Source organism: Ixodes scapularis, unplaced genomic scaffold (assembly GCF_016920785.2).
Source record: "Ixodes scapularis isolate PalLabHiFi unplaced genomic scaffold, ASM1692078v2 PGA_scaffold9__187_contigs__length_104089568, whole genome shotgun sequence".
Classification (NCBI taxonomy): domain Eukaryota; kingdom Metazoa; phylum Arthropoda; class Arachnida; order Ixodida; family Ixodidae; genus Ixodes; species Ixodes scapularis.
The window spans coordinates 11,325,036-11,347,758 of NW_024609884.1; positions in this window are offsets into that span (position 1 = coordinate 11,325,036).

Genomic DNA, 22,723 nt, shown 5'->3' on the forward strand with positions numbered 1-22,723 from the left:
CAAACGCAAACACATTGAGGGGCTTTAGGCTTGCACATAGTAGCACCACTGAATGAGCTACGCTTAGAGTATCGTCACTCTGTTCCCCGATATTGTTGTGAGCGCGGCCATATTGGTACTTGTAGCGGAGCAGACGCAACTGCCGATCGTCGTGATTCAAAAGTGTGACTTTTTTGGCATTAGATTCGATGTTAGGAATCTCACGAAACATTGCTTTGCTCTGTCGCGAACTGTTTAAACATTTGTGGTGGACGGAAAAGCGTTTCTTGGCATTTCAGATAAAGCTTCAGATAACTGGCGACCATGATTTTGAGCCACGGTATGGCTAAATGTCGTTACCCTGAAGCCTAGCTTATTTAGTGGCACTACCACACCCCAGCTCAAAACAAGTGGAGCGAAACCTCGCGCTGCAGAACTCGTAGCTCTTGCGACTCAATCTCCACCCCTGCCCGTTTCGACCTAGATCAGTATCGTACCGGCGTGCGATGCTGATCCCAGGTTTGCCGTTGTACTGCAATGGCCTAATATCTCGTCTACAGCTGAGACACTAGACACCCATTGGAACTGACTAACTTCCGGCTGTATAAACATAAACACAACACAATTATTACTTATACGGCTCGAGACGATACACCTAGAGCATAGCATAAAACGTTATGTGGTGAGCATAATCAAACGTCGAAATCTTTGTTAAATGGTGACTCCGGTCAAAAGTCGAGCCAAAGTAAATTACTGATATCAATTTACGGAGTCTAAATGCGAGCGCTGCCAAAATATTACGCTAATGTGAAACCGCGATCCACATCTAAAACCGATATTAAAAATGCTACCATCAGCTTGCCAGCGGGCATTGAGTGGGTTACCTGTTTGTCAAGCAATCTTGTGCCCTGATGTCATCTTCGTTTTCAAGGAAGTTTCTTTTTCGTGCTGCCACTCCTTTCGCCATGTTTTTCTCCTGCGTTTTCAGCCTTTCCAGCGGATGTTTTCTGCCCTTTATGTTATGTTTTAGCGGCCGTAGTTTGTAAGCGCTCTACGGCGATCGCGTACGGAGATTATTGACTCTCTGCTCGCTCAAGCGCCTCTTAAGGCCGGTTCAGACACCTGCGTTTGAGTGCGTTTGACTGCGTTGCGTCGAGAACCGAAAGCGAATCACCGGCACATCTGTGCTTCGTATCAAGCGTGGAATCCAATTCAACGAATCATCTTGGCAAGCGATATCAGCAGCAGGGATGTTCTGGTTTCTCGCGGCCGCAACGCAGTCAAACACAGTCAAACGCAACTGTCTGAACCAGGCTTTACAGTGCCGAAGAGGGCATTCACTGGCGGCCATAGTTTAGTCCATTCCTGCTCAGCGCGAGCTTACGATTAACTTCTACAACGCTTTTGCAGCGTGCATTGCACACCTCCAAGAGTGTAGTTCTTCTCAGAAGAGACATGGGCGCGTTCTGAGCCCGTGTTTATCGTGGTTAACTCGCTTTTCGGCCGGAAACTTCGTGAATTTGTATTAATATTTGCTACAGATGTTTGATATCTGCAAAGCAGAGCAGTAAAATTGCCGTAGCTTCTTACATGGCTGATCGGAAGTGATCTTGCGACTATATGATAGTCGTACGTTTTGCGGTATTGCGGCACGAACTTTGCGTCACATGATGGCCATGCAGCTGATCACCGGAGTTGCCATCATGTTCAAGCCTGTAGTTTCGGTTTCACCGTGGGTGCCCGAAATAAAACTTTATCTAAAAAGCTACAAAAGGCATAAAAAAAAATGAAAACTGACACATGCTAATTTAGGGACACTTCCTTCATCAAAAACCGTAGTAACCCTGAAATTGAGAAAATGAACCGGAGAGTACGCTCCAAAACTACGGTCATAATGTCGATACTCGGGAATAGCGAGGAGCTGGCATAGAGCGAGAGAGGCAGGCTTGTCCTTGCAATGTAAACCTCCGTACTGCTTCAAGCAACGCCATATATTTTTGTGCCCGCTCGATTCTTCTGGAGTCATAAATGAGACATCGCATACGCCTGCTCTATGGATGCACTAATTATATGTAGTGTTATGATTTTCTCTTTCGTTTACTTCAGATAAAGGTTTACATGCCAAACCAACGCAGAGCATGTGGCACGTCCCGGCGAAAAACAGAGGATTAATTTGTCGCGCACCCGAAATCTCAGTTACACGGTGCCTTTTGCGCAATAGGCCTTCGTGAGATTGCAGACATCTCGGCCGAAATGCTAACCCGCCGACTAGGGATCTGCAGGCAGTCGCCTCGGAGCCACCACGACGGCGTATGTTGAATTCCTCAGACACCGCACGTTGTCTGATAGAGGACGAAATATCGAGTACCTTAACTTTCATTATAACTTATTAGCAATACAGACGTGCGCAAAACTGGTCCAATATCATCAAAAAAGAATGCATATGGAAAGTATGTCACAAAACGCAACGCCACTCGTTTCACGAAAAGAAATGTAGTTTGTTTTAAAATATAATAATAATCAAAACGCTAACGAAATTCGTAAGCCGCAGGCACGTGTTTTCAGGTGTATGTCCGTTCTTAGATTTATCGCTCCTTTCTGCAGACTCACTTCTTTTAGATACGCAGTTTTGAATATTATTCGAACATGACCAGCGAAATGACAATGCAGCAGCACGAAAGTTTCCGACTTGGAAGTAAGCCGTCTATAGAAACGCGAGGCCGGAGTGCAGCGAGATGCACACCCGAACCGCCTCGTCGTCGAACGCGCCATTCTATGCTAGCTGTGCTCTGTGTTGACCAGCGGTCAGTCCAGCGGATATTTGTCGGCGCGGCGTCCGTACGCCAACGGGGCAGCAAACACGGGAGCCGCCATACTCCCTCCCCCTTCCTCCCAAGTCGTCTTGGCAACACGGGCAATAGCACAGCAGCGCGGGCGGCATATTGATGCGGCGCCTCGGAGAGATGGGAGCGAGGTAAAGAAGGGAAAATAAAGGAAGGAAGAAGGAAGGGAAAGAGATTAATGAATATTTGCAGCGGGTCGAGAACGCCGCCTTTGTAAGATCCGGGGGAAGTTGGATCAATATGGCGGCCGCGCGACGCCGGCGGTAGGAGATGCTGGCTGGCGACCGGCAATAAGCGTCCCACGCCTTGAATCACGCGCACGCACACGTGCACGCGTTTCAAAACGTGCTCGTGCCGTAAAACGGAGGGTTAATAGGCGCACTGTCCGCGTGACAAAACCAAGAAAGAAAGAAAAAAAAAAAGTTCTCGTCAGCGATAAACCCGGACGACGGGAATTAAATCGCCCTTCCCTTCCACAGACGAGCTCACATCTCTCTAGTGCTGAGTCCTGGAAAGACTTTCCTCAGAGTCGGACGTCGAATTCATCTTCTTGTTTGTGAGTTCCCCCTCCTGCTATGGCCTCCCCTCATGTCGCTTCTTGCGTGCGTTGAAATGCAGAGACGGCTTGATAATGGGAGCCCGTATTTGTTCAAAACGAACATTTAAAGGAGCGGCGTATACAACCCGTGTTTACCAAACGACGTCCATCAGAAGATTCATGCGGGTAAAGTGCGTCACCCTAGACAGGCGTTTGCTCATTTCAATTAACTTTGAGGGGGAAAAAAAATCTGCTGCAACCAGGGTTGGAAGATGGCGCGGACCAAGTTACAACGAGTAATTCGGGTAACTCGGCGTTGTTTCTTTGTTATTTTTTTCACAGCTAACATGTTACATCTCAGGTGGGAAGTCACGATACTTCGTTTCACCTTAAAACAAAACTGAAACAATTGTGCACCTGCAAAAAAAAAAAAAAAAAAAAAAAAAAAAAAAAACGAGAAAAAAAAACTTATAAATTGTCTTCATTTGGCGTCCCGCATCACAAATATCGAATTATATTTTTCAATTTGACGCACGGAGGCTCCAGAAAATCATGTTCAAAGTACCCCCGAAGCCCCTCCTTCCCGGAGCGTGACGTCATGTTATAGGAGCTTTCGCAATGTCCGCCTCTCGCGCATCTCCAGCGCCTATGAAGGCTACGCACGCGCACACTCGCCATTTTCATAATGGCGAGAGTCCGCCATTTTCACGACTTTTTTCAGCGCGGGAGAACATGCAGGTATATTCCCCCGCACTGACAAAAGTCGTGACGTCATTTGCGTGACGTCAATTGCGAGCTTGACGAGTCGGTCAAGCTCGCAATTGCACGCCCTGCCCACACGAGCGACACGCGCTTCGGCCGAAAGATCCTAGTACGACGTAGCATGTGGTCGGAGGTTCGTCGTGTTTTCTCACGTTTCGTTACATCTTCCGGGAAAACGAACGTGATATTCAAACTCCATGATAAAAAGGCTAAGTTTCACGTCTAACTCGTTTTCTTGTTTGTTTCAAAAACCTCTTTAGCTTTTTTTTTTTTTTTTTTTTTTTTTTTTTTAAGTTTACACGCGCCGACGCTACGAGCGGATGAAATCAAACAGACAGCGCGAGAAGCGCACCGTCATGGTGTTCATCGTGTTTCTGGGCGTGCTCTATTATCGCTGAACCAATCACAAAGAAAAAAAAAAAGCCTAGTGACTTTCACTTTTGGTGATTGGTGCCATTAGCTTGTAGCTTCGGCCGCGTCCGTACTTAAGCTGAAACGAAATATGGCTGATTTGAAATGAGTGTAGTTTTGTAAAGCGATAGCCCCGATTTGCAAATCTTTTTTTTCTTGTTTTTGCTCATGCTAACGCTTTACTCAAAACATACGCACGCACACACACACACCACACGCGCACAGGGACAAAACGTGAGAGGTAACAGGACACGTCGTACTTTTAACAATTTCTTTTTTTTAGGCGACACATATAGACATTGCAAAGTGCAAATGCGCTAGGCAAAGGCACCCGGGAAAACACACACACACACACCAAATCAAAAAGCGAGAGACCCAAAATGCCTAACTGAGGTGCTTTGCTGATATAGGCGTGCTCCTTATCAGAGTTGTCTACCGAAGGAGCGGCTTATACACACGTCGCTCCCATGTGTTCTAATCATAAAAGTTGAATTAATTTCGTGCTCTAAGTTTCTTTCTAAGTCTCTAAGTTTCCCCACCACTTCCGTTTGATCAAAATTTCGGTCACAATTGCATTGGCTGCAGTTAGAGGCAATGTTTTCTTCTTCTTCTTTTTTTTATGTCGCCCATGGCAAACTTTCTTGGACGTTCCGTGGAATAAAAGTTTTCAAGGAAATCAGAATTCTAACTGAATATCGTTTTATGATACCCAGACAATTGCAGTCTTCGGGAACATTACGGTATAGTCTCGAGGAAAGCAGAAATGGCCAAATTTGTGAATGTGCCCCATGAAATCCATTGAAAACAAACAGGAAAAAATTGTACAGCCGTGGAATAAAAACTATACGTGTCCAAAAGTTTAACTACTGCTTACTGATATTTTATGACTTTCATCCAACATATTCCTGGTAAACACTGCGATGTGTGTTGTTGTTCAGTTAAAATTCCCATTTTACCGCATGCGCGAGGCGTTGATGTCCAATAAATTTGGGATTGCGGTCACCTGGGAAGTGGTCTATACTTCGTTTCTGATTAAATCCAAAGGCATCACACGCTACGTGTACGAGCTAATCAGACCAATCTAAGTCAAAAACTCCAATCATTGGGCTTTTTTTGTGTATGCTTAGTTCAGCGATGAGAGAACACGTACAGAAACATGACGAACACCATGGCGATGCGCTTGTAACGCTGTCCGATGGATGAGTGAAAACAAAATGGCGGAGAAGCTGTTTTCGCAGGATTGCGCCCTGGTAGCTTCACATTTTGAAGTGTGGAAAATCTGTCGTTCTTGTGCACCGACGGTGGCGAGGTGTTCACAGTCAACGTGCTACATTTTGTTCCAAAACGATGCGAAATCACTACACAACTTAAATGATAACTATCGGAAATATTCGCATAGATTTGGGAGAGAGGGAAGTCCTATTTCCGTCCTCGTCCTCGATGTTTTATTCTTTCATGTATCTGTGTCCACTCAACAACACGCTCGTTTTTCATTAAGATTTCAGAGAAAAACATTTCTTACTTCGTGCAACTTTATTTACTCGTAATAATCTTATACCCTTTTGAAACGAGCTAGCGACTTACCTCTTACTCTGTAGTACATACTACATTATTTTTTTCAGTACTCTTCAATAATTTATTTGTAAAAAAAAAAAGAAGAAAAAAAGCGAAATTTACGCACGTGAGATTGACTCGAACAACATCCTCAGAAGTGCGCTACTAAGGTTTAGCCATATTTCACGGGGCTCGCTTTGATCATCCACTATTTGCATGCGCATAAGAAATGGAAGGTCTTCTCCAACTAGAACCGCATCCTCGAGATAGCAGGGCGACATTTCCTCCGAGCTACATCGCTGCGTTATTTACGACTCGCGTTCCTGACATTCGTCACAAGCATCCCTATTCCTCGGTTTCTCGTCTGGTATTCGTGTTTCCTTATTTGTATTTGCTTTGTTGCGTACTTTCCATCTTTCTTTTTTTTTCTTTCTTTCTCTCCCCCAACCAAGTGTACTCCTTCCGTTACTGAATTACATCGGTTGACTTCTGGTGCCTGTCTTTATTCTCACCACGCCTCTCCCTTTTTTTTTTTTTTCTTCTCGCGCTGCCTCTTCTTCATAATCCTCCGGGTCGTTCTTCTGCACCCGCCATTGCGTCCGTTTCGCCCCCTCGTTCTCCCCATTCCCCCCTTTTTCCCTTCGTTGCCGCGTGTCACTCTTTCTCTCCGGGCCCGAAGCCAGCGGCAAGGACGTCTTCCGAAGCGCAATCTTGGCAAATGTCCGTGCCCGCGTCGGCTTCCCGTATCAATCCTCATTACGTCTTAATGTGATTACCCACGCACCGTCCGTCTCCCTCCTCCTCTTCGCTTTCACTCTGGTTATGTGTCGTTTTCTTTTTATCCATCTCTCCCCCACCGAGCAGTCAACATGGCGTCGGGCGAGTAGGACGTCAAATATCTGGTTGCTCAAGTGAGACTTCTTCATCCTCAATAAAACCGGCTACCAGATGGGAGCTTTTTTCAGACAGTACTGGAACCCCACCATTTTTGGGGGAGGTTTTCGTAATCTTTCTTGAAAGGGTTGTAGATCTTCATTATTTGGTTGAGGAACGGTTGCTTGAGATTCCTTATACATTAGGGGGCTCTTCTTAAAATCCACTCAACCCGAATCTCGACCCAAGTGTATCCATCAGATATCAGTCGGGTGTCTGCCGCCTTTTTGACGTCGTTGGTGGTCCGTGAATTGTTGTCACATTACAAGAATTTTGAGTTTCAATACCGATTCGGATGGATCACGCTTTTCGCCAAGTCGGCAATCGGTGTCGATTCCTCACGTTGTTCCAATTGCCAGTTCATCTGAATGCACGTTTCATCAATTATATTAGCACAATTAGCCGAATAAACTCCGATAAAAACCTGAAAACCCGGTAAGATTACCTAAGGCAAGAAGTGAGATACCTGCTCTGGTTGTAATTCTGTTATCCACTTTCGAACCCCCCGCGTTCCGCATGCAAAATACTCCAACAAGCAGTTATTCCCGTGAGTAGAAAGCATTCTGTGTTTTTTCTCCTTTTCTTTTTATGTTGCTACGAACGCTTTCGGGAAACCGTATCGCGACAGCAAGCTTCAGTTGGCAGAACCAAGCAGCAGAGACGCACGCGTGTAACTCCCCCCCCCCCCCCCCCCCCTCCCCGCCCTGCGAACCTAAACAAAGAATGCAAACAAAAAAAAAAAAAAAAAAAAAACGGGGCGAAACCAATAAAAAAAAAAAAAAGGGAAATTGCGGCAGACAAACGTATACCACAAACACGGACGGACAGCTTACGACAATGATGAGCCTTTAATCTTTTTCCCGGTGCCCGTGTTTTCCGCCCTGCGGCCGGGAAAAAGTTAAATCGGGGACCTTATGAAATCTCCCCGCTGCCACTGCGTCTCGTTTCGCCCGTTGCCGCGGCGATAGAGACGGATCCAGCGGCGAAGCGAGATTGTATGGCGCTCTCCCGCTGGGAGCGGGGCATTATACCAGCCGGCTCGGAATGAAGATTCATGCTGCGGCTAGGCGCACAACTCGAACTAAATGTATTTAAAAAAAAAAAAGAAGAATAGACACAGCGTGAAAGCCGCAACAACATCCAGAAAAAAGAAATAGGCCCTTTTCATCTTAATTAATACGAACGGTTTGTTTCCTGGCAGAACTTCCTGCCGAGGCTGAAAGCAGACCGCTCGGCGCCCGTCCAAAACACGCCGATCGCTACAATCTAAAACTGAGCGAGCTAATGTTTTTTTTTTTCCCCGGTGAGATTTGATCTATGCTGGCGGCGTGCTTCGACTGCGCGTCGTTCTGATACGACTGCTCAACTCCATCCACCCTTAAACTGGCAGTGTGGTGGAAGATACGCGCGCGTTGGACCAGTCGCACGTCGATCCTTAACCCCGTGATCACGCTCTCGTCCATATATAGTATGCGGCTACTGGTCGAATGATTCGAAGGAAAAGAAAAGAAAAACAGAAAGCACGTCTCACTGTGCCTGATGGCCGCTCGTTATCGAGTATTATGCTATTTGCCGACTCCTCTCCCGCAAAGAAAGAAAAAGGTAGTTGCTCGCCATACGAGGCTTTACGCGTGATTCTGACGTAGCGGACGTTTGTTCAGTTTAAACATAATTATCAATTGACAGCGGTGCGAACCCTACGTCCGCGCATGTAAAGCTTGTAAAATGAAGTAACGAATATTCTAAGTAGTGCCGCATTATATGCGTATAGATATACCGACCTACAATATTTATGAACAAATTTTATGCGTTTAATTAGTTCAACGCTTTAATACCCTTTAATACAATGTAGATGAATCAATTTTGTGTTCAGCGGTGTTACAGAGCTTAATAGTTCCTGAACTGCATGGTGCAAAAGGAATGTTTAGACTCCACAGTCGACATTTACGACGCTGACGCGGTATAGTCGATATCTTTCTTTTCCAATTTTTTTTTACTCGTTTCATAAAAAAAAAAAAAAAAAACGACCCGAGTTTTTCTCCAGAACAAAGTAAGACACAGGATGGGTGTAGTGAGCGTCGCCTGGACACACTCGGCTAAACAGTGCACGATCACTTTCTCGTCGAGACAGAGTGTGCGTGTGTGTGTGTGTGTGCGCACGCGTGTGTGTACACACGTGCGTGTGTACGGGGGCGGTTTAATCTACGGGTTATTTAACCTCGCTGCAAGAGAGCCGCCCTATGTTTGCGAAAGGCGGGTGCGGAGGACAAGGTTGATGAGCCGATAACAGTGCGCGTCGAACGGAAGGATGCCGCCCAAATTGCTTCCTCGACCGAGAGGAGTTCGATGACTTTGGCAGTTTTCATAGCGGAGTTCGCTAGAGTGGCTGGCTGGGCGCTTCGCCCAGAGCCTCGCTCGAAATGCACGCGGAAAGTGACTAGAGTAATGCACCGCTGTGCAGATGAGAGTTTGAAATAGAAACGGAAAAACGGCCAAGAGGATGAGTTCATGAGTGAAGGCCCCGCCGATAACCGCCTCATCTCGCTTTTGCGTTAATGCTCTCTTTGCGATCGGCTAAACTCGTCGAAAAGAAGAGAAAAATAACGAGGGAATTTAGGGTACTCGATCTATACGAAATAGGTTATTCGAATTATTTTGTTAAACCTGCGTTAAGAAAAAAAAGAAAAGCCGTCGTTGAGGTTTAATTAAGGAAGTGAAGTCCTCAAACGTGCAAGTTAACGTAAAAAACTAAAAGTTCCCATAAAAAGCCGGAATATATAAGAAATCAACGTTCCATTTAACAACAAAAAAACAAAACAAAGAAAAACAAGGCGTATGGAGGTGCCAAGAAGCTCCTCGGCATAGTGAGACTTGGATAGAAAAAAATAAACTTTTTTGCACGTGTACCTCTCGCGTGAGTTGTACGTTCATTCATATAAGGTCGTCGGCACTATGAAGATTACCTACACCATGAAATGGAACAAAACATCGCGTATAGCGTCACGCGGCACTCCAGAACAACAATATAAAGCTCACACGAATGAGCAGTGTGAGTCGTTGCTAATTGGGATGAATAAAAACCCGGGTCTTCATAACTCGAAACGGGGAACCGGGTGTCCCCGTTTTGTTTTTTTTTCTCCCACGGAGCCTCCGCCGCCGCTCGGCACTCGCGCTGATCCGCTTCACTCCGAGAAGAACCTTCTTCATAAGCGCTCGCCTACGTGAGGGGAGCCAGGGGCTCCGGGTTGAATGGGCGTCGACAGATGGCTCTGGCGTTGCCCGCTTTGAACTGTCTCCGCCGTTGAATGCGGGCCACCTGCTCCTGACAGCGGGACAGGACGTGCTTCTTAAGCGCTCCACATTTCTTTTGGGTCCCAAGTCGCCCACGGCGTGTGCGATCTCCCCTCGCGATACCAATTCCCGGCGAATTCGCGCGCGCGAACCAGCGTATTGTCTCTTAAGTAGAGACTTTTAAAAAGAGACCGCGCTTCTCAATCGAAAGAGTGCCCCGTAGCATTTGCCGTCCGAAACCACCGTGGAAGGTTTTTCGAGCCTCGGGGCCAACTGTTCCTCGTCGATTCTCTAAGAGGATAACATCCCAATGCTTTCAAGGAAACGCCGAGATGTAGGGTTTCGCGGGGAGGGGAGATACCCCCTCGGTGACAAGAAGCACTCAAATAGTAATCATGGTGTTGTGCGTATATTGATACAGACGGACGTTATTCAGCCTTAATGGGCGCGTCTCTGCATGGTGTCTCAACTGTAAATGAGAAATCTAGCCAGTGCAGTACAACCGCTAGGGCATCCCTACTTATTTTGATCTGGTTGAGTATCATACCGGTGCGCGGTCGTGTATCACTACTGCGTGGTGCACGTTAAAGGGAAGCTAAAGAGGCTCTTGAAAAAAAAAAAAAAATACGAGTTAGAGGTGACTTCTAGAGTATTCTTATCCCGCGAATCTGAATGCCACGTTCGTTTTCCCCGAGAATGTAACTAAACGCGAGAAAACACGAAAAACCTCCGACCAGTCGTTACGTCATACAGAATCTTTCGCCCGCCAAGCGCGGGTCGCTTGCGTGGACAGCGCGTGCAACTGCAAGCTTTCCAGATATATTACCCCCACACTGACACCAGTCGTAACGTGGAATGGGAAGAGTGCGCTTTCATGGCTTTGATAAGCGCTGAAGATCCGCGAGAGCGAAAATTGCGAAAACTCATAATATGACGTCACGCTCCGGGTACTTTGAAAATCATTTTCTGCAGCCTTCGTGCGCCAAATCGCAAAATAATCTCGATATTTGTGATCCTAGATTTCAAATGAAGATGATTTAAGTGTATTTTTTTTTCTCAATCACAGAACCGCTTCAGTTTCCCTTTAACGCGCTCGGAGCTGAATGCCGAAACAGCCAAGAACCTAGGGTGCGCCTGGTGTCACCTCCAGACAGTTCGCATGCGCACGGGGGCAGACTGGCACGGATTGGAATGAGCATTCCTCGCCAAATTTAAACTCCAAATGAAGAAAAAAAGAATTCCTACAAGGGAGCCGAACAAGCAACAGCACGCTCTTGCACTCGTGAACTAACCAGCGATAAAAGAAACATGATTATTAACGCATAACTGTCCGGAATATCTAGGGTCACCAGTAGTCTTGGTTTGTTTCTTAAGAGCCTGGAACTATATATTACACCTTTCTTACAAAAAAAAAAAAAAAAAAAAAAGTCATTGCTATGGTATAAAAAAAACACCCTACAAAATTTTTTTTTTCTCGTGAGTTTGCTTTACTGCAGAGCTCGAAGGCACCCAATCACGGTGAACAATAGAACGATTCCAGCGAACTTCGAAACTCGGATAACAATTACTTCTGAAAAAAAAAAAAATAATGCGATGTGTGCTTTGACAATGCGCGATGTAAACGTCATGCTCTGCGTCAGTGTACTCTGCGTACGTCGCATTGGTTTAGTCGAATCGTAATCTGAGCACCGTCATAGGCTCAGATTTTGATTTTGTTCGCCGTGATTGGCTGTCTCCGTTTTCCGCAGGAAAATAAACCCGCATACGTTTTCTTTTTTTTTTTTCTTTTTTTTTTTTTTTTTGGGGGGGGGGGGGGGAGTAAATGTTCCATATCAAACCTGTAGCTATTTAAGGTTCCTCCGGTTCTCGAGTAGTTAACTGCGATGATTAACCACTGCCATTAGGAGCCATCGCGGGAGGTTTCGGCGTGTTCATCGGCAGCCCCCAAAACGCGGCGCCCCCGGAAAAGCGTGTACCCGCGTTGTTCCGGCGGCGTGCCAACCGCGTAGCCCGAGTCGGCGAGCAGCGAGCCGCGGCTCTGAGAATCGAGACCCAGGTGGAGGAACGGTCGGTGGCCCCTTCCCGGCGCCAATTATCGAAACGCCCGTAAACAGCTCCTAATTGGAAGAACACAGGGCTCGCGCTAGAGCGCGCCTAAGGAAGCGGCCGAAGCCAGCGCGGGACACTGTACTCGGTGTTCGTTCGTCCGGGGAGCAGGAAAGAGCCACTTGCTCGCCCTCGGGGAACAAGGCTGGAAGAGAAGAGACCCGCCGATCTCGGTTGCCCAATCAGGACCGCTAGACCTGCGAAAAGAAGTGGCCTCTGTCTTCGCCCCGCTCCCCTCGTTCTCAAAAATAAGAAGAAAAAAAAAAAAAAAGGAGGTGAAGCTAAAAGGAAGTTTTCTTTTGACTCGCTTTTGGGTTTTCACTCCTTTCTCGGGGGTTTAACTTCCAACGCTAAGTTTGGGCTTCGTCCACGGATATAGTGTTTGTCCAGACCGCGAGACCTACCCGAGGGACCGCATTAGGCGTCCTTCTCGACGAGCGATCAACTTGACTGCCTTTGAATGCGAGCAGGTGAAAGGTACTGGAAATGCTACGTGAATTGGGGCGCGATGTGATTTCGAACGCTTTAGCTCACGCTTTCGATATTCGACGACGTTGAGTTTCTCCGACGGAAAGAGAGTCCAGTGCAGGTGCCGATAAACTCGACAATATTCCTCGAGTGGCGCACCGAACTAGGGAAGTGGCCACTGTGAGAATTAAAGCAGGGCTCATAGAAGGCGTTGTTGAGGCAAAATGGATAATTTAAGGGTTTATCTTACGCTGCTTCTAAAATATATTCGAACGTATTTAAATTGAAATACTCGATAAACACATGCAATGAGCGTTTTGTATTTTTAATAACAAATCGTGTTCTAACTAAAACCGCATTTAAAATAACTAATCGACAGCTCACTGAGAGAAGTGTTTATACATACGGATATTCGCCCTCTCAGTATTTGTGCGCGCCTTTCCGGGAGGCACCGGCACAAGGACGTAGTTTTAGCAAACACTTTTATTGAACCAGTACTAGTGGGAGTACATCATTCTTCGGAGTCGCGCTCTCACAACCATGCACTTAATTGCGCTGAGCCAAACTCAGCGCAATTAAGGGCATGCTAAAAAAACGCAGTCTGAGTTGAGACATTAAGCAATGCAAAACGTCACGCTTGCATTGCTTAATGTCACAACTCAGACTGCGTTTTTTGGTCTAAACATATGTTTCCCCATCGTCATTCGCTGAGCTGCCTCCGAAAGTTGCGGCGATTTGCTCTCCGAGTGTTGTGCGAGAAAGTAGACGCACGGGCTTTTTTAAAAGTGTGTCTTTTGTATGACGAAAATAATCCCTGGAGAAGGGGAACAAGAGGGACAAAGGACAAACATAAATCTCCAAACACAGCTAGGTAACTGGTGAGCGACCGAAAAAATCCGCCTGGTCCGGGTATCGAACCCGGGACCTCTCCATTACAGGTGGAGCGCTCTACCAACTGAGCTAACCAGGGGTTAGACGTCAGTAGAGCAAACGGGTTTTATCAGCCGCCACCAGTCTAACACCAACAAGGGTGAAGCTTGCGATTTAAGGTTATAATTATAATGCAATTAAATGCAAAGGTGCATGCGAGCTGGACATCTTGTCCAGCTCGCTTGCACCTTTGCATTTAATTGCATTATAATTAATTTTTGTCTTTTGTATGACGTACGAGCAGTGTGAACTCGGCTTCAGAGGCGATGCTATCTCCACGATCCCCAATGTGTTTAAACCCCCTGGCGTATACTACTTCCCTGGAAGATGTGGACGCAATGGGAAAGGCATTTCGTGCGCTGACCATTGCCCATCCCTGCTCTCCTGCAGTGCGAGCTTAAAGTGGCTAATCTTCTTCGTCGCTCTCGCGCCCAATCAGTGTTAATGCTCAACGATTTGCGTAATTCGCTCTCCGGAATACGCTTTATGTCCCTATTCTCGAGAAATTAAATAAGTGACATGATCGTGCGCCCGTTTTAATTTCCAACTCTAACTAGAATGACCTGTATTAGAAGAGTACCTCGATGGTGGCTATGCAGTCAGCAACATTTAGGCACTCTAACTGTGTTTAATGCGTCTGCTTTCTAATGGTACATAATGACCGAACGCTCCAAGGATTCTCAACAAAACATTTTTTTTTGTTTGTTGTTGTTAATTCCATTTATTCTAATCTTTGGGATACGCTGTAGTATACACTCTAAAACATGTCTATGCGTCTACTTTCCCGCACAACCTTTCGGAGAGCCGATTACCGCAACTTACGGAGGCAGCTCAGCGAATGACGATGCGGAAAGATATGTTTAGACCAAAAAACGCAGTCTGAGTTGTGACATTAAGGGCCGGTTGCACCAACGTCGCTTACCTTAACCCAAAGCGGCTCTTTCTTAAGTCGGCTTAGCGCGCTAAACCGAGCTCGGATAAGCACGGGTTTAAATTCCGGTTGCACCAACGTAAACCCGGCTTTACAGAGGCGCCCCTAGCTAAACGCTGGATTTGCCTAGGGAATGTAGGGACAAACAGAGCGAACTAGGGAACGCTGAGAGGGACGAATACGATTGGCGGAGAAATGTAAACGTGATGTAAACAAAAAAAAAAAAAAAAAACTGCCGTAGTAGTCGGCGTCGGCGTCTGCTTTTCGCTGTATATCTTCGGTGAGTAACAAATTAAAGGTCTTCAAATTCAATCATTTTTTCGCTTAACTTTCAATAACAGAAGTCAAAGCTTTAAATAAACACGAATGCTCTTTACATCTGTGATTGTGTGTTTAATATCGGTTGATAACAGGATATTTTGACAGTGGCAGTAGTTTTCGTGCTCACATTTCGAGGTGAAGGAGCCATCGGGGGCCCCAAATCTCACCGAACGCGAGGACACTCTACTCGCTACATCGCTGAAGACAAAACAACATCGAGAATAAGTAGGCAGGTAAGATGACTACTAGAATCAAGTCATGCCTGAGACCGATGAAGTTCAAAACAGTGACGAACTCGCCACGGCAGCTGCGAAAATGCCCGGAAATCGTCGAATAGAAGTCGTCGAGAGGTCAGGTCACGAGATCTTGCATCGATGGTACTCGTTGCTACCAGCAAGGTGACAGAACTGCATTGTACCGTTGTTGAACATCCGCTGCAGCCTCAAACGGACTTCAGTTTCACGCTGTCAAGTTCAGAAAAAAAAAACAAAAAAACTTCCGCTAGTACATCACATTGTGCCGATAAGAACGGTCGTCTCTTCGCATCACCTGCCCCAGCCTGCCTCGATACAGCAATGAACAAATCTAGCATAGTAGTCGTTACGATTTGTCGTCGCCACGAATGAAAGATATAAAGCAAAATATTCCTAAAAAATCGCGATCACCAAAAAAGTTACGGTTATGGAACGATACAGTTTTCTGAAGCCAAGATTATACTCGCGAGATTAGGAAAATTCACTCAAGATTGTCTCAAAACTCAGAAAACGAAAAAAACTAAATTTTCGCTATTTTATTTCTTAAAAGCGCCGCAATCTGATGCAAACGGCAGAGGTGTCTACAATCAGCTGATCGCCGAGATCATGTACTGCCACTATTCAACGCGCTGATCGGATTGAAGGATACGCGCTGCAAGTGTGAATAAACAAGGTGGTAAATAACAATCCGTTACAGTTATGCGAAAAGTAGTAAGTACATACGAATAAGCTCGTTGACAGAAAAACCAACGGGAAGACAGACGTGAGCCCCACAGCTCCGTACGACGTACGTATCTCGGTTAGGGCTAACACGCCCTGAGAGTGGAGAGCCAACTTGAAAACAGGGGTCGATAAACATTTCACGCGACAATATTTTGCATCCTTGTCACAATCGAAGGTCATTCTATCGAGACTTTCACGCTGATGTAGCCTAAAACACTTTGCACAACCAATTTCGTCCACCGCGTCGACCGCAACAAACCAACCGCCTTGTTTTTAATCCAGAATTAAGAAACAACCAAAAGCAAAGCGCCCAATGTTGAGCGCTCAAGTTAAGCGTAGTTTAGTGCTAGGTTTAGCGATAAGCGATTTTGGTGCAACCGAACGAAACCGAAACTAAGCTTAGGTTCCCGGCTAAGCTCCGCTTTGCGCTAAGCGGCGTTGGTGCAACCGGCCCTAAGCAATGCAAAACGTCACGCTTGCATTGCTTAATGTCACAACTCAGACTGCGTTTTCTGGTCTTAGCATATGTTTCGGCATCGCCATTCGCTGAGCTGCCTCCGTAAGTTGCGCTGATTGGCTGTCCGAATGTTGTACGGGAAAGCAGACGCACGGGATTTTTTTAGAGTGTACACGTATCCTTGCGCCGTAGATAATACGGTTTTGTGCGGTCTTTGAGTAAAAATTGAGTAACCCTTGCATCCCCTGGAGTTTTTTGCACTTAGCTGAACTTTACGAGCTAGCTAACCGAGCTACGTTGCGTTTACGTCGGAGCTAGACAACGCCCTTCATTCGACTTCTAGCCCGCGCTCTAGATGCGGCGCGAAGCAGGCCGCAAATTATTCTCGCTGATATGAAAACTACGCAAAAAGCGAGGAAACATATCTCTCCAGCGAATGCATCGGACATATTCGCGCGGCATCGTGCACGTTCTTCGGTGCGAGGTAGTGGAGCGGCGCCGTCAGTCATTTCATTTGGCTGCTCCCGTGAGTAATGCATCTCTCATTTTTTTGTTTTTCTGGTTCGTGTAGCTGATTCAGGAATGGATACCGTACCATATCGTCGAAGCTAATTAGGTGCTCGTTACGGCATAAAAAACCGAAAACGTGGACGCTCGCGCAAATTAGATATTTTTCCTGCTTGTATTTGGCGCCGTTCACCATATAAGAGGGAATCATGCTGCAGAAAAAAAAAAACGTTAAAAAAAAAGACGCCGAGTCACGTCCAACGCGATTAGCGCGGGGTAAACGTATTACTGGAGCATTTAATTATTTACGCATTCATCTTGTTGAGCTAATTTGGTTTAGGCCGTCTGACCCATCACAAGTCATTAGAGCCCATTTTTCTGTTTATACATCTATTTTAATATTGTTTTTATGTAAAGGAAAAGTGAGGGAAGAAGTTAGCTTGATACGCACACGCCCCCCCCCCCCCCCCCCACACACACACACACACAAAAAAAATTGCGAAAAAAACAATATTTTGTGTGTTATTTAAACAGATTTTGAAATTTTCAGTGCTTCGTATTTGGATCTTTGTTCGAATATTTGTACTTCCGATTTCACCAACGGCCAGAAACCATTTGAAATAGGCTTGTAGGGCCTTCATCTCAAATCGTGCAAGTAAAAATAATGTGTCTTCAAGAAATTCTGAAAAAAAAAAATATATATATATATGTTGGCGGAAATTGGTGTGACGACAACAAAACAGCGAATTAAAACTGCGGAAAAGTTCCTGTTCTTTAGTTTTGGGCTTTGAAAAGGCGGAAGGTTGTAGGTCTTGTGATTTTTGCGGCTTTCAGCAGTGACACGTTTTGGAGTTTCGCAACGTTTAGATTTTTTTCACAACAATGATAACTTTTTAACTGCTTTGAAATACCGTATAGAAGGGATAACGTTCTATGGAAATTTGCTTCTCTATTTTATTTTTTGAAATAAAAATGATTCAATCTTGTACCTTTGACAATAATGGGCTAAGTTTAAATCGAGCTAGCTTTTGATGCAGAATTATTAAATGCATGAAAAACACATCCTATAAAAGCTTGTATCTAAACCTGTATAAAAATCATAATGTTGTTAATAAAATAGTTTATATATAACAATAAACACTGTAAACATGAGAAGAAAAGTTGAAAGTACAAAATTCAGCGTCATTTAAGAAAAACATATTTTATTTTTATATTTTGTTCAGTTTTTTTTTCAATATGAAAAAGCGTTCTCTGTGCTCTAAATTATGCATTTAAATCTCTTTGACATATATGGTTTCGTCATATTACGCAGTGCGTTTGAAAAGAAGACATATTTATCCCACCATCCTACGATGGAAAGGTACGGGCTGTTGCCACATATTTTACGTAATTAGTATATATATATATATATATATATATATATATATATATATATATATATATATATAACTTTGAACGTGGCCAATGTGACCATAGTATTCATGATATTTGAGCTCATGCGCTACTTAGCCAAAATTAAGCGTGACTGGTATGTTATAATAATTTTTAAAAAAATCATGCACATATGTCTAATTTACTTATAGAATCTTAAAATCCACAACTTTTTCTTAAAGAAAGTTATTGAATCCTTTTTTTTTTTTTTAACGTAACAGGCACAAATATTAAATTTAAAACTCTATGTCAGACAATGAAGCACGCAGAGAACGCGTAGGTGCGGTCGGAATAAACCCATCCCGCATCTTTTCTTTTGGGGTTTTCTCTACAGAAATTCTTACCGTTCAACGTGTAGTATTTCATGGCAAACTCAAGATCCTTGCTGTCTAGGGGATGACCTTGGTAAGGGTTAACGTCTGCCCATACGCTTATTTTCCCCCTCAAGTTTCTTGATTTGTCTTGAAGGTGAATTGTTACTTCAAAAATAAGTGCTAAGCATTTTTTTTTTTGGTTAATCCGGGAGGCAACAGGGTCAAACTTCGACACCTTTCCTGAATAAACGAGCTGTTTGCGTAAGCTCTTTTCAAGCTAGCAGCATAGTGAACGCAGGTTGAACACGAGTGCGGCTGCTGAGCAGTGGAAGTTGTCTTGTAAAAGTCACTAAGCTCCCGGCCAACCTTCTTTGAAAAATAGTTTGTTGCGTGTGCTTGTTTTCGTCCAAAATATTGGTCGCGAAGATCCTTTTTTAACATGAATGGAAGTTTCACGTTCGCTGCGCTGATCGCGTTTTTCACGTCTAGGACAATTACTTCCTCGTGTAAAACTTGGACTTCGTTTGGTGAACGTCCGATGTCGTCTTGCTCTTCAACAAAGTAACGAAGATCACGACTGAATAGTGCGAAGCAGTTCACACAAACACTGTTGTGCTCGTTGATGGATGCAGCTTGTTCGGCAGGCAGTAGTTGCTTCAGTAGTCCGATGTCTATAGATCGGAAATTTTGCAAAAGCATCGGTCGTATTCTTTTTTTATTTTATTCCTCTTGGTGTGATCAGGGTATAGGTGTTTCCTCCTGATGAAGATGTCCGCCATCGCATCCACCCCGTAGCCGAAAATGAACAGCCCAACAGCCACACAATGCTCGAGGACAACTTTATGTGGCAACCCGAAGAGAAGAGGAAAGCGCTGTCGAAGCAGAGGGCGCACCCACTTCCCTAGCATTGGCTGCATTGCCACAGAAAGTTGTCCGCGAGTTAGTTCTTCCCTCTCTTGCTTATAGTAAACAGTGTCTAACAAACTAAAATGAGACACCAGACATGTGGTCAGTATAGAACCTGCCAAAGAAGCAACACGAGAGGGAAAACCCTGTTTGTATTACATAAACAATCACGATAGCTATCTAAAAACTGGATGCGACACTCCTAGAGTTAGAAAGGGTAGCGGTATGTCTATGTTCCGCTGGGCTCGTGGATTGCCCTTTCGTTCCCAGTTTCCGTCCAAACAAAAGAGCCAATGCAGCTAATGAGATGCTTGTAGGTACGTATATGTCAACAAGAAAATTGGAAATTAGGGAAGACGCGCACATTGCAGACGTGTGAAAGCAAGCGCCGAAGCGGCGCGCTATTACAACTGATAGTTTCACCTCATATAATTCTGCGAGGTTTGTAAAGTGCGTTTTGTTTTGTTTGTCAAACATAGAAGTGCCATTAGGAAAAACGGAGTTTGGGAGGTTTCAACGAAATTAGCTTAGCTATCGTCCAAAGGAAGTTGGTTGAAGAAACAAAAATGTAACGTACCCTTCTCCTGTAGATTGACGTGCTCGACGGGGCCGTCGCTTTGAAATGTTTTCCACCGCAAATGCTCTATTATCTGACGGAAAACTTTTCAAACATCCTAAAATTTTTTTGTTAGTCTGATATAACAATGCTTAAACATTATTTAAGACAGTTTGGATTTCTGTAGTTTACAAAGTAAGCAAACTGAACGTGTGCGAGAATCCCTTACGATATCATACGAGAAATATTATAGTAGAAAAGGATCACCGAACTGCGTGTGGATTCAAAACGAATAAAAAAAAAAAGATCATGTTACAACAATAACCAATCGTCAAGTAAAAAAAAAAAAAAAAAGAAAAACACGGAAATGACAGTTACACGTCGTAAAACGGAGGTAAATATGTCATATTTTCAAACGCACTGCTTTATATGACGAAACCATATATGTCAAGGAAAAATTGCATATTTAAGAGCAGACAGAAACCTTTTCATCTAATTAACATTGCATGTTGTACTTCTAACTTTTCTTCTCAAGTTTACTGTTTTGTTTCTTCTATATAAACTATATCTACAATAACAATATTACAAATTTTAAATAGGCTTACATACAAGCTCTCATTTGATATCTTTATTGTGCCTTTTGTACATCGAAAGCTAGTTCGATTCAAACTTGGCCCATTTTGTCAAAGGTGAAAGATTTAAAGATATTTATCTCATAAAAAAAAAGTCTTTGACAGAACATTTATTTTTATATACAAAGATTTAATGAAGTAAAAAATAGTTACCATTCTTGTGAAAAAAACAAAAAAAACATAATCTAAACGTTCAGAGACTCTAAAATGTGTCCCTCGCGAAAGCTGCCGAAATCGCAAGACTACCATCCGCCCGTTTCGAAGCCAAAAAACTAAATAAAAAAAAACATTTTACATAGTTCTAATTTGCAGTTTTGTGCTAGTCGCACATTTTCGACGTATCATTTTTTTTTTTAAATTTTTTTAGGGTTTTTTACTTTATTTTAGATGAAATCACTCATATAATATTTAGAATTTTTCGCGTGAGGAGAAATGATCGAAGTGCTGATATTTACGAATAACCACGGAAATCGGCAATGTATAAAGGGGAATTCGAAAAAAAAAAAAATAGTTTCACAAAGACATTTTTTTTTTCTTCAATTTTTAAATACTTACATTTGGTTATTCTAAAATCCCACACCAAGCACCGGCTCCCCGATATGTTTCATCCGGTGATGCGTTCCTTCAGTTGTTTGCCACGAATATCGTTGGAACTCCGATGCTCTTCTGCGAACAATTCAGTTTCCATCTTCAGTATAGAAATTTATACAAAAAATATAAACACCGGAAGTGAAAAAGGGGTTTCAAAATTGAAAACCATAAACAAGGTTACATAAACTTCGAGGTATCAGCACGCGATTGACGCCATTGTTGTTATCTTTTCGTACAAACGTTCTCGATAACAGTAGACAATAAAGAAGCGGGTGTGGGAGGGGGGGGGGGGGGGGGGGGGGGCACGAACAGGAGCGCGAGCCCATGTCGAATCGAAAACACACAACAACCAAGCAAACAAACACAAAGGGCGACGCTCAAAAACGAGTATAAAAGTAAATAGATATATTTCTCAAGTTACGAGCGCAGGGCGCCTCTCTGTCCCGGGAAGACAGGCAAGAACCAATAAAAAAAGTTCGGGATCCAATTTGGGGCGACGTATTTCTTGTCGGCCTTCTTCTAAAGTGGCGTCGACGGCGTGCGGGCGACGGAGGCTCGGCGACTTGCTCGCCTCGTGTCGCGAAACTAATTTGCAAACGCCTCGTTATCCTGGAAACAAGCTCGCGTGTCGCACTCGTGGACACTTTCTCCATTCTGCCTTTCTACGCCGGTCACATGTATTTTTTTTTTTTTTAACGCGCACACTCACATACATAATGGCACCGGCTTTCATTCCAGCGACGGCCGTCAGTATTTTGACGCTGATTTTTGTTTTTCTTTAGACGCCTTTTTGCGTTTTATTCCTTCTCGCAGACGAGACGGGCGTTAGAAGTTTGAGGGCGCGGAAAAAAAAAATTGGCGCGTAAATCTACTCGACAGTTTTCCTAAGGGCCATCGTGGGGATATGGGCACGAAGAGAAACGGCATGAGGTGGGGGGGGGGGGGGAGCGAGCGACACGTGTGGTCCGGCATTAGGGGGTACTGCCGCTCCGGGGCCGGCGGGGCTCGCGCGCCTAATGTCGGGGGACGAGGACGGGCGCCGAACGCGTTATAAAAGACGAGCGTCCGAGTCATCTGCGATGGGTCGCTTGCACTTGGAATTCCATCGTCCCCTTCTCGAAATGAATGTCTTTTCTCCTTCGACGCAAACACAGATCTTTAAACTCCGCCTCTTCCCCCCCCCCCCCCCCCCCCCCCTCTCCCGTTACACGCATTTTTCCCGGGGTTAAAAATTTATTCCTTTATTTCCGAGTGCGTTTCGGCTTAATCTATCACAGGTTTAATG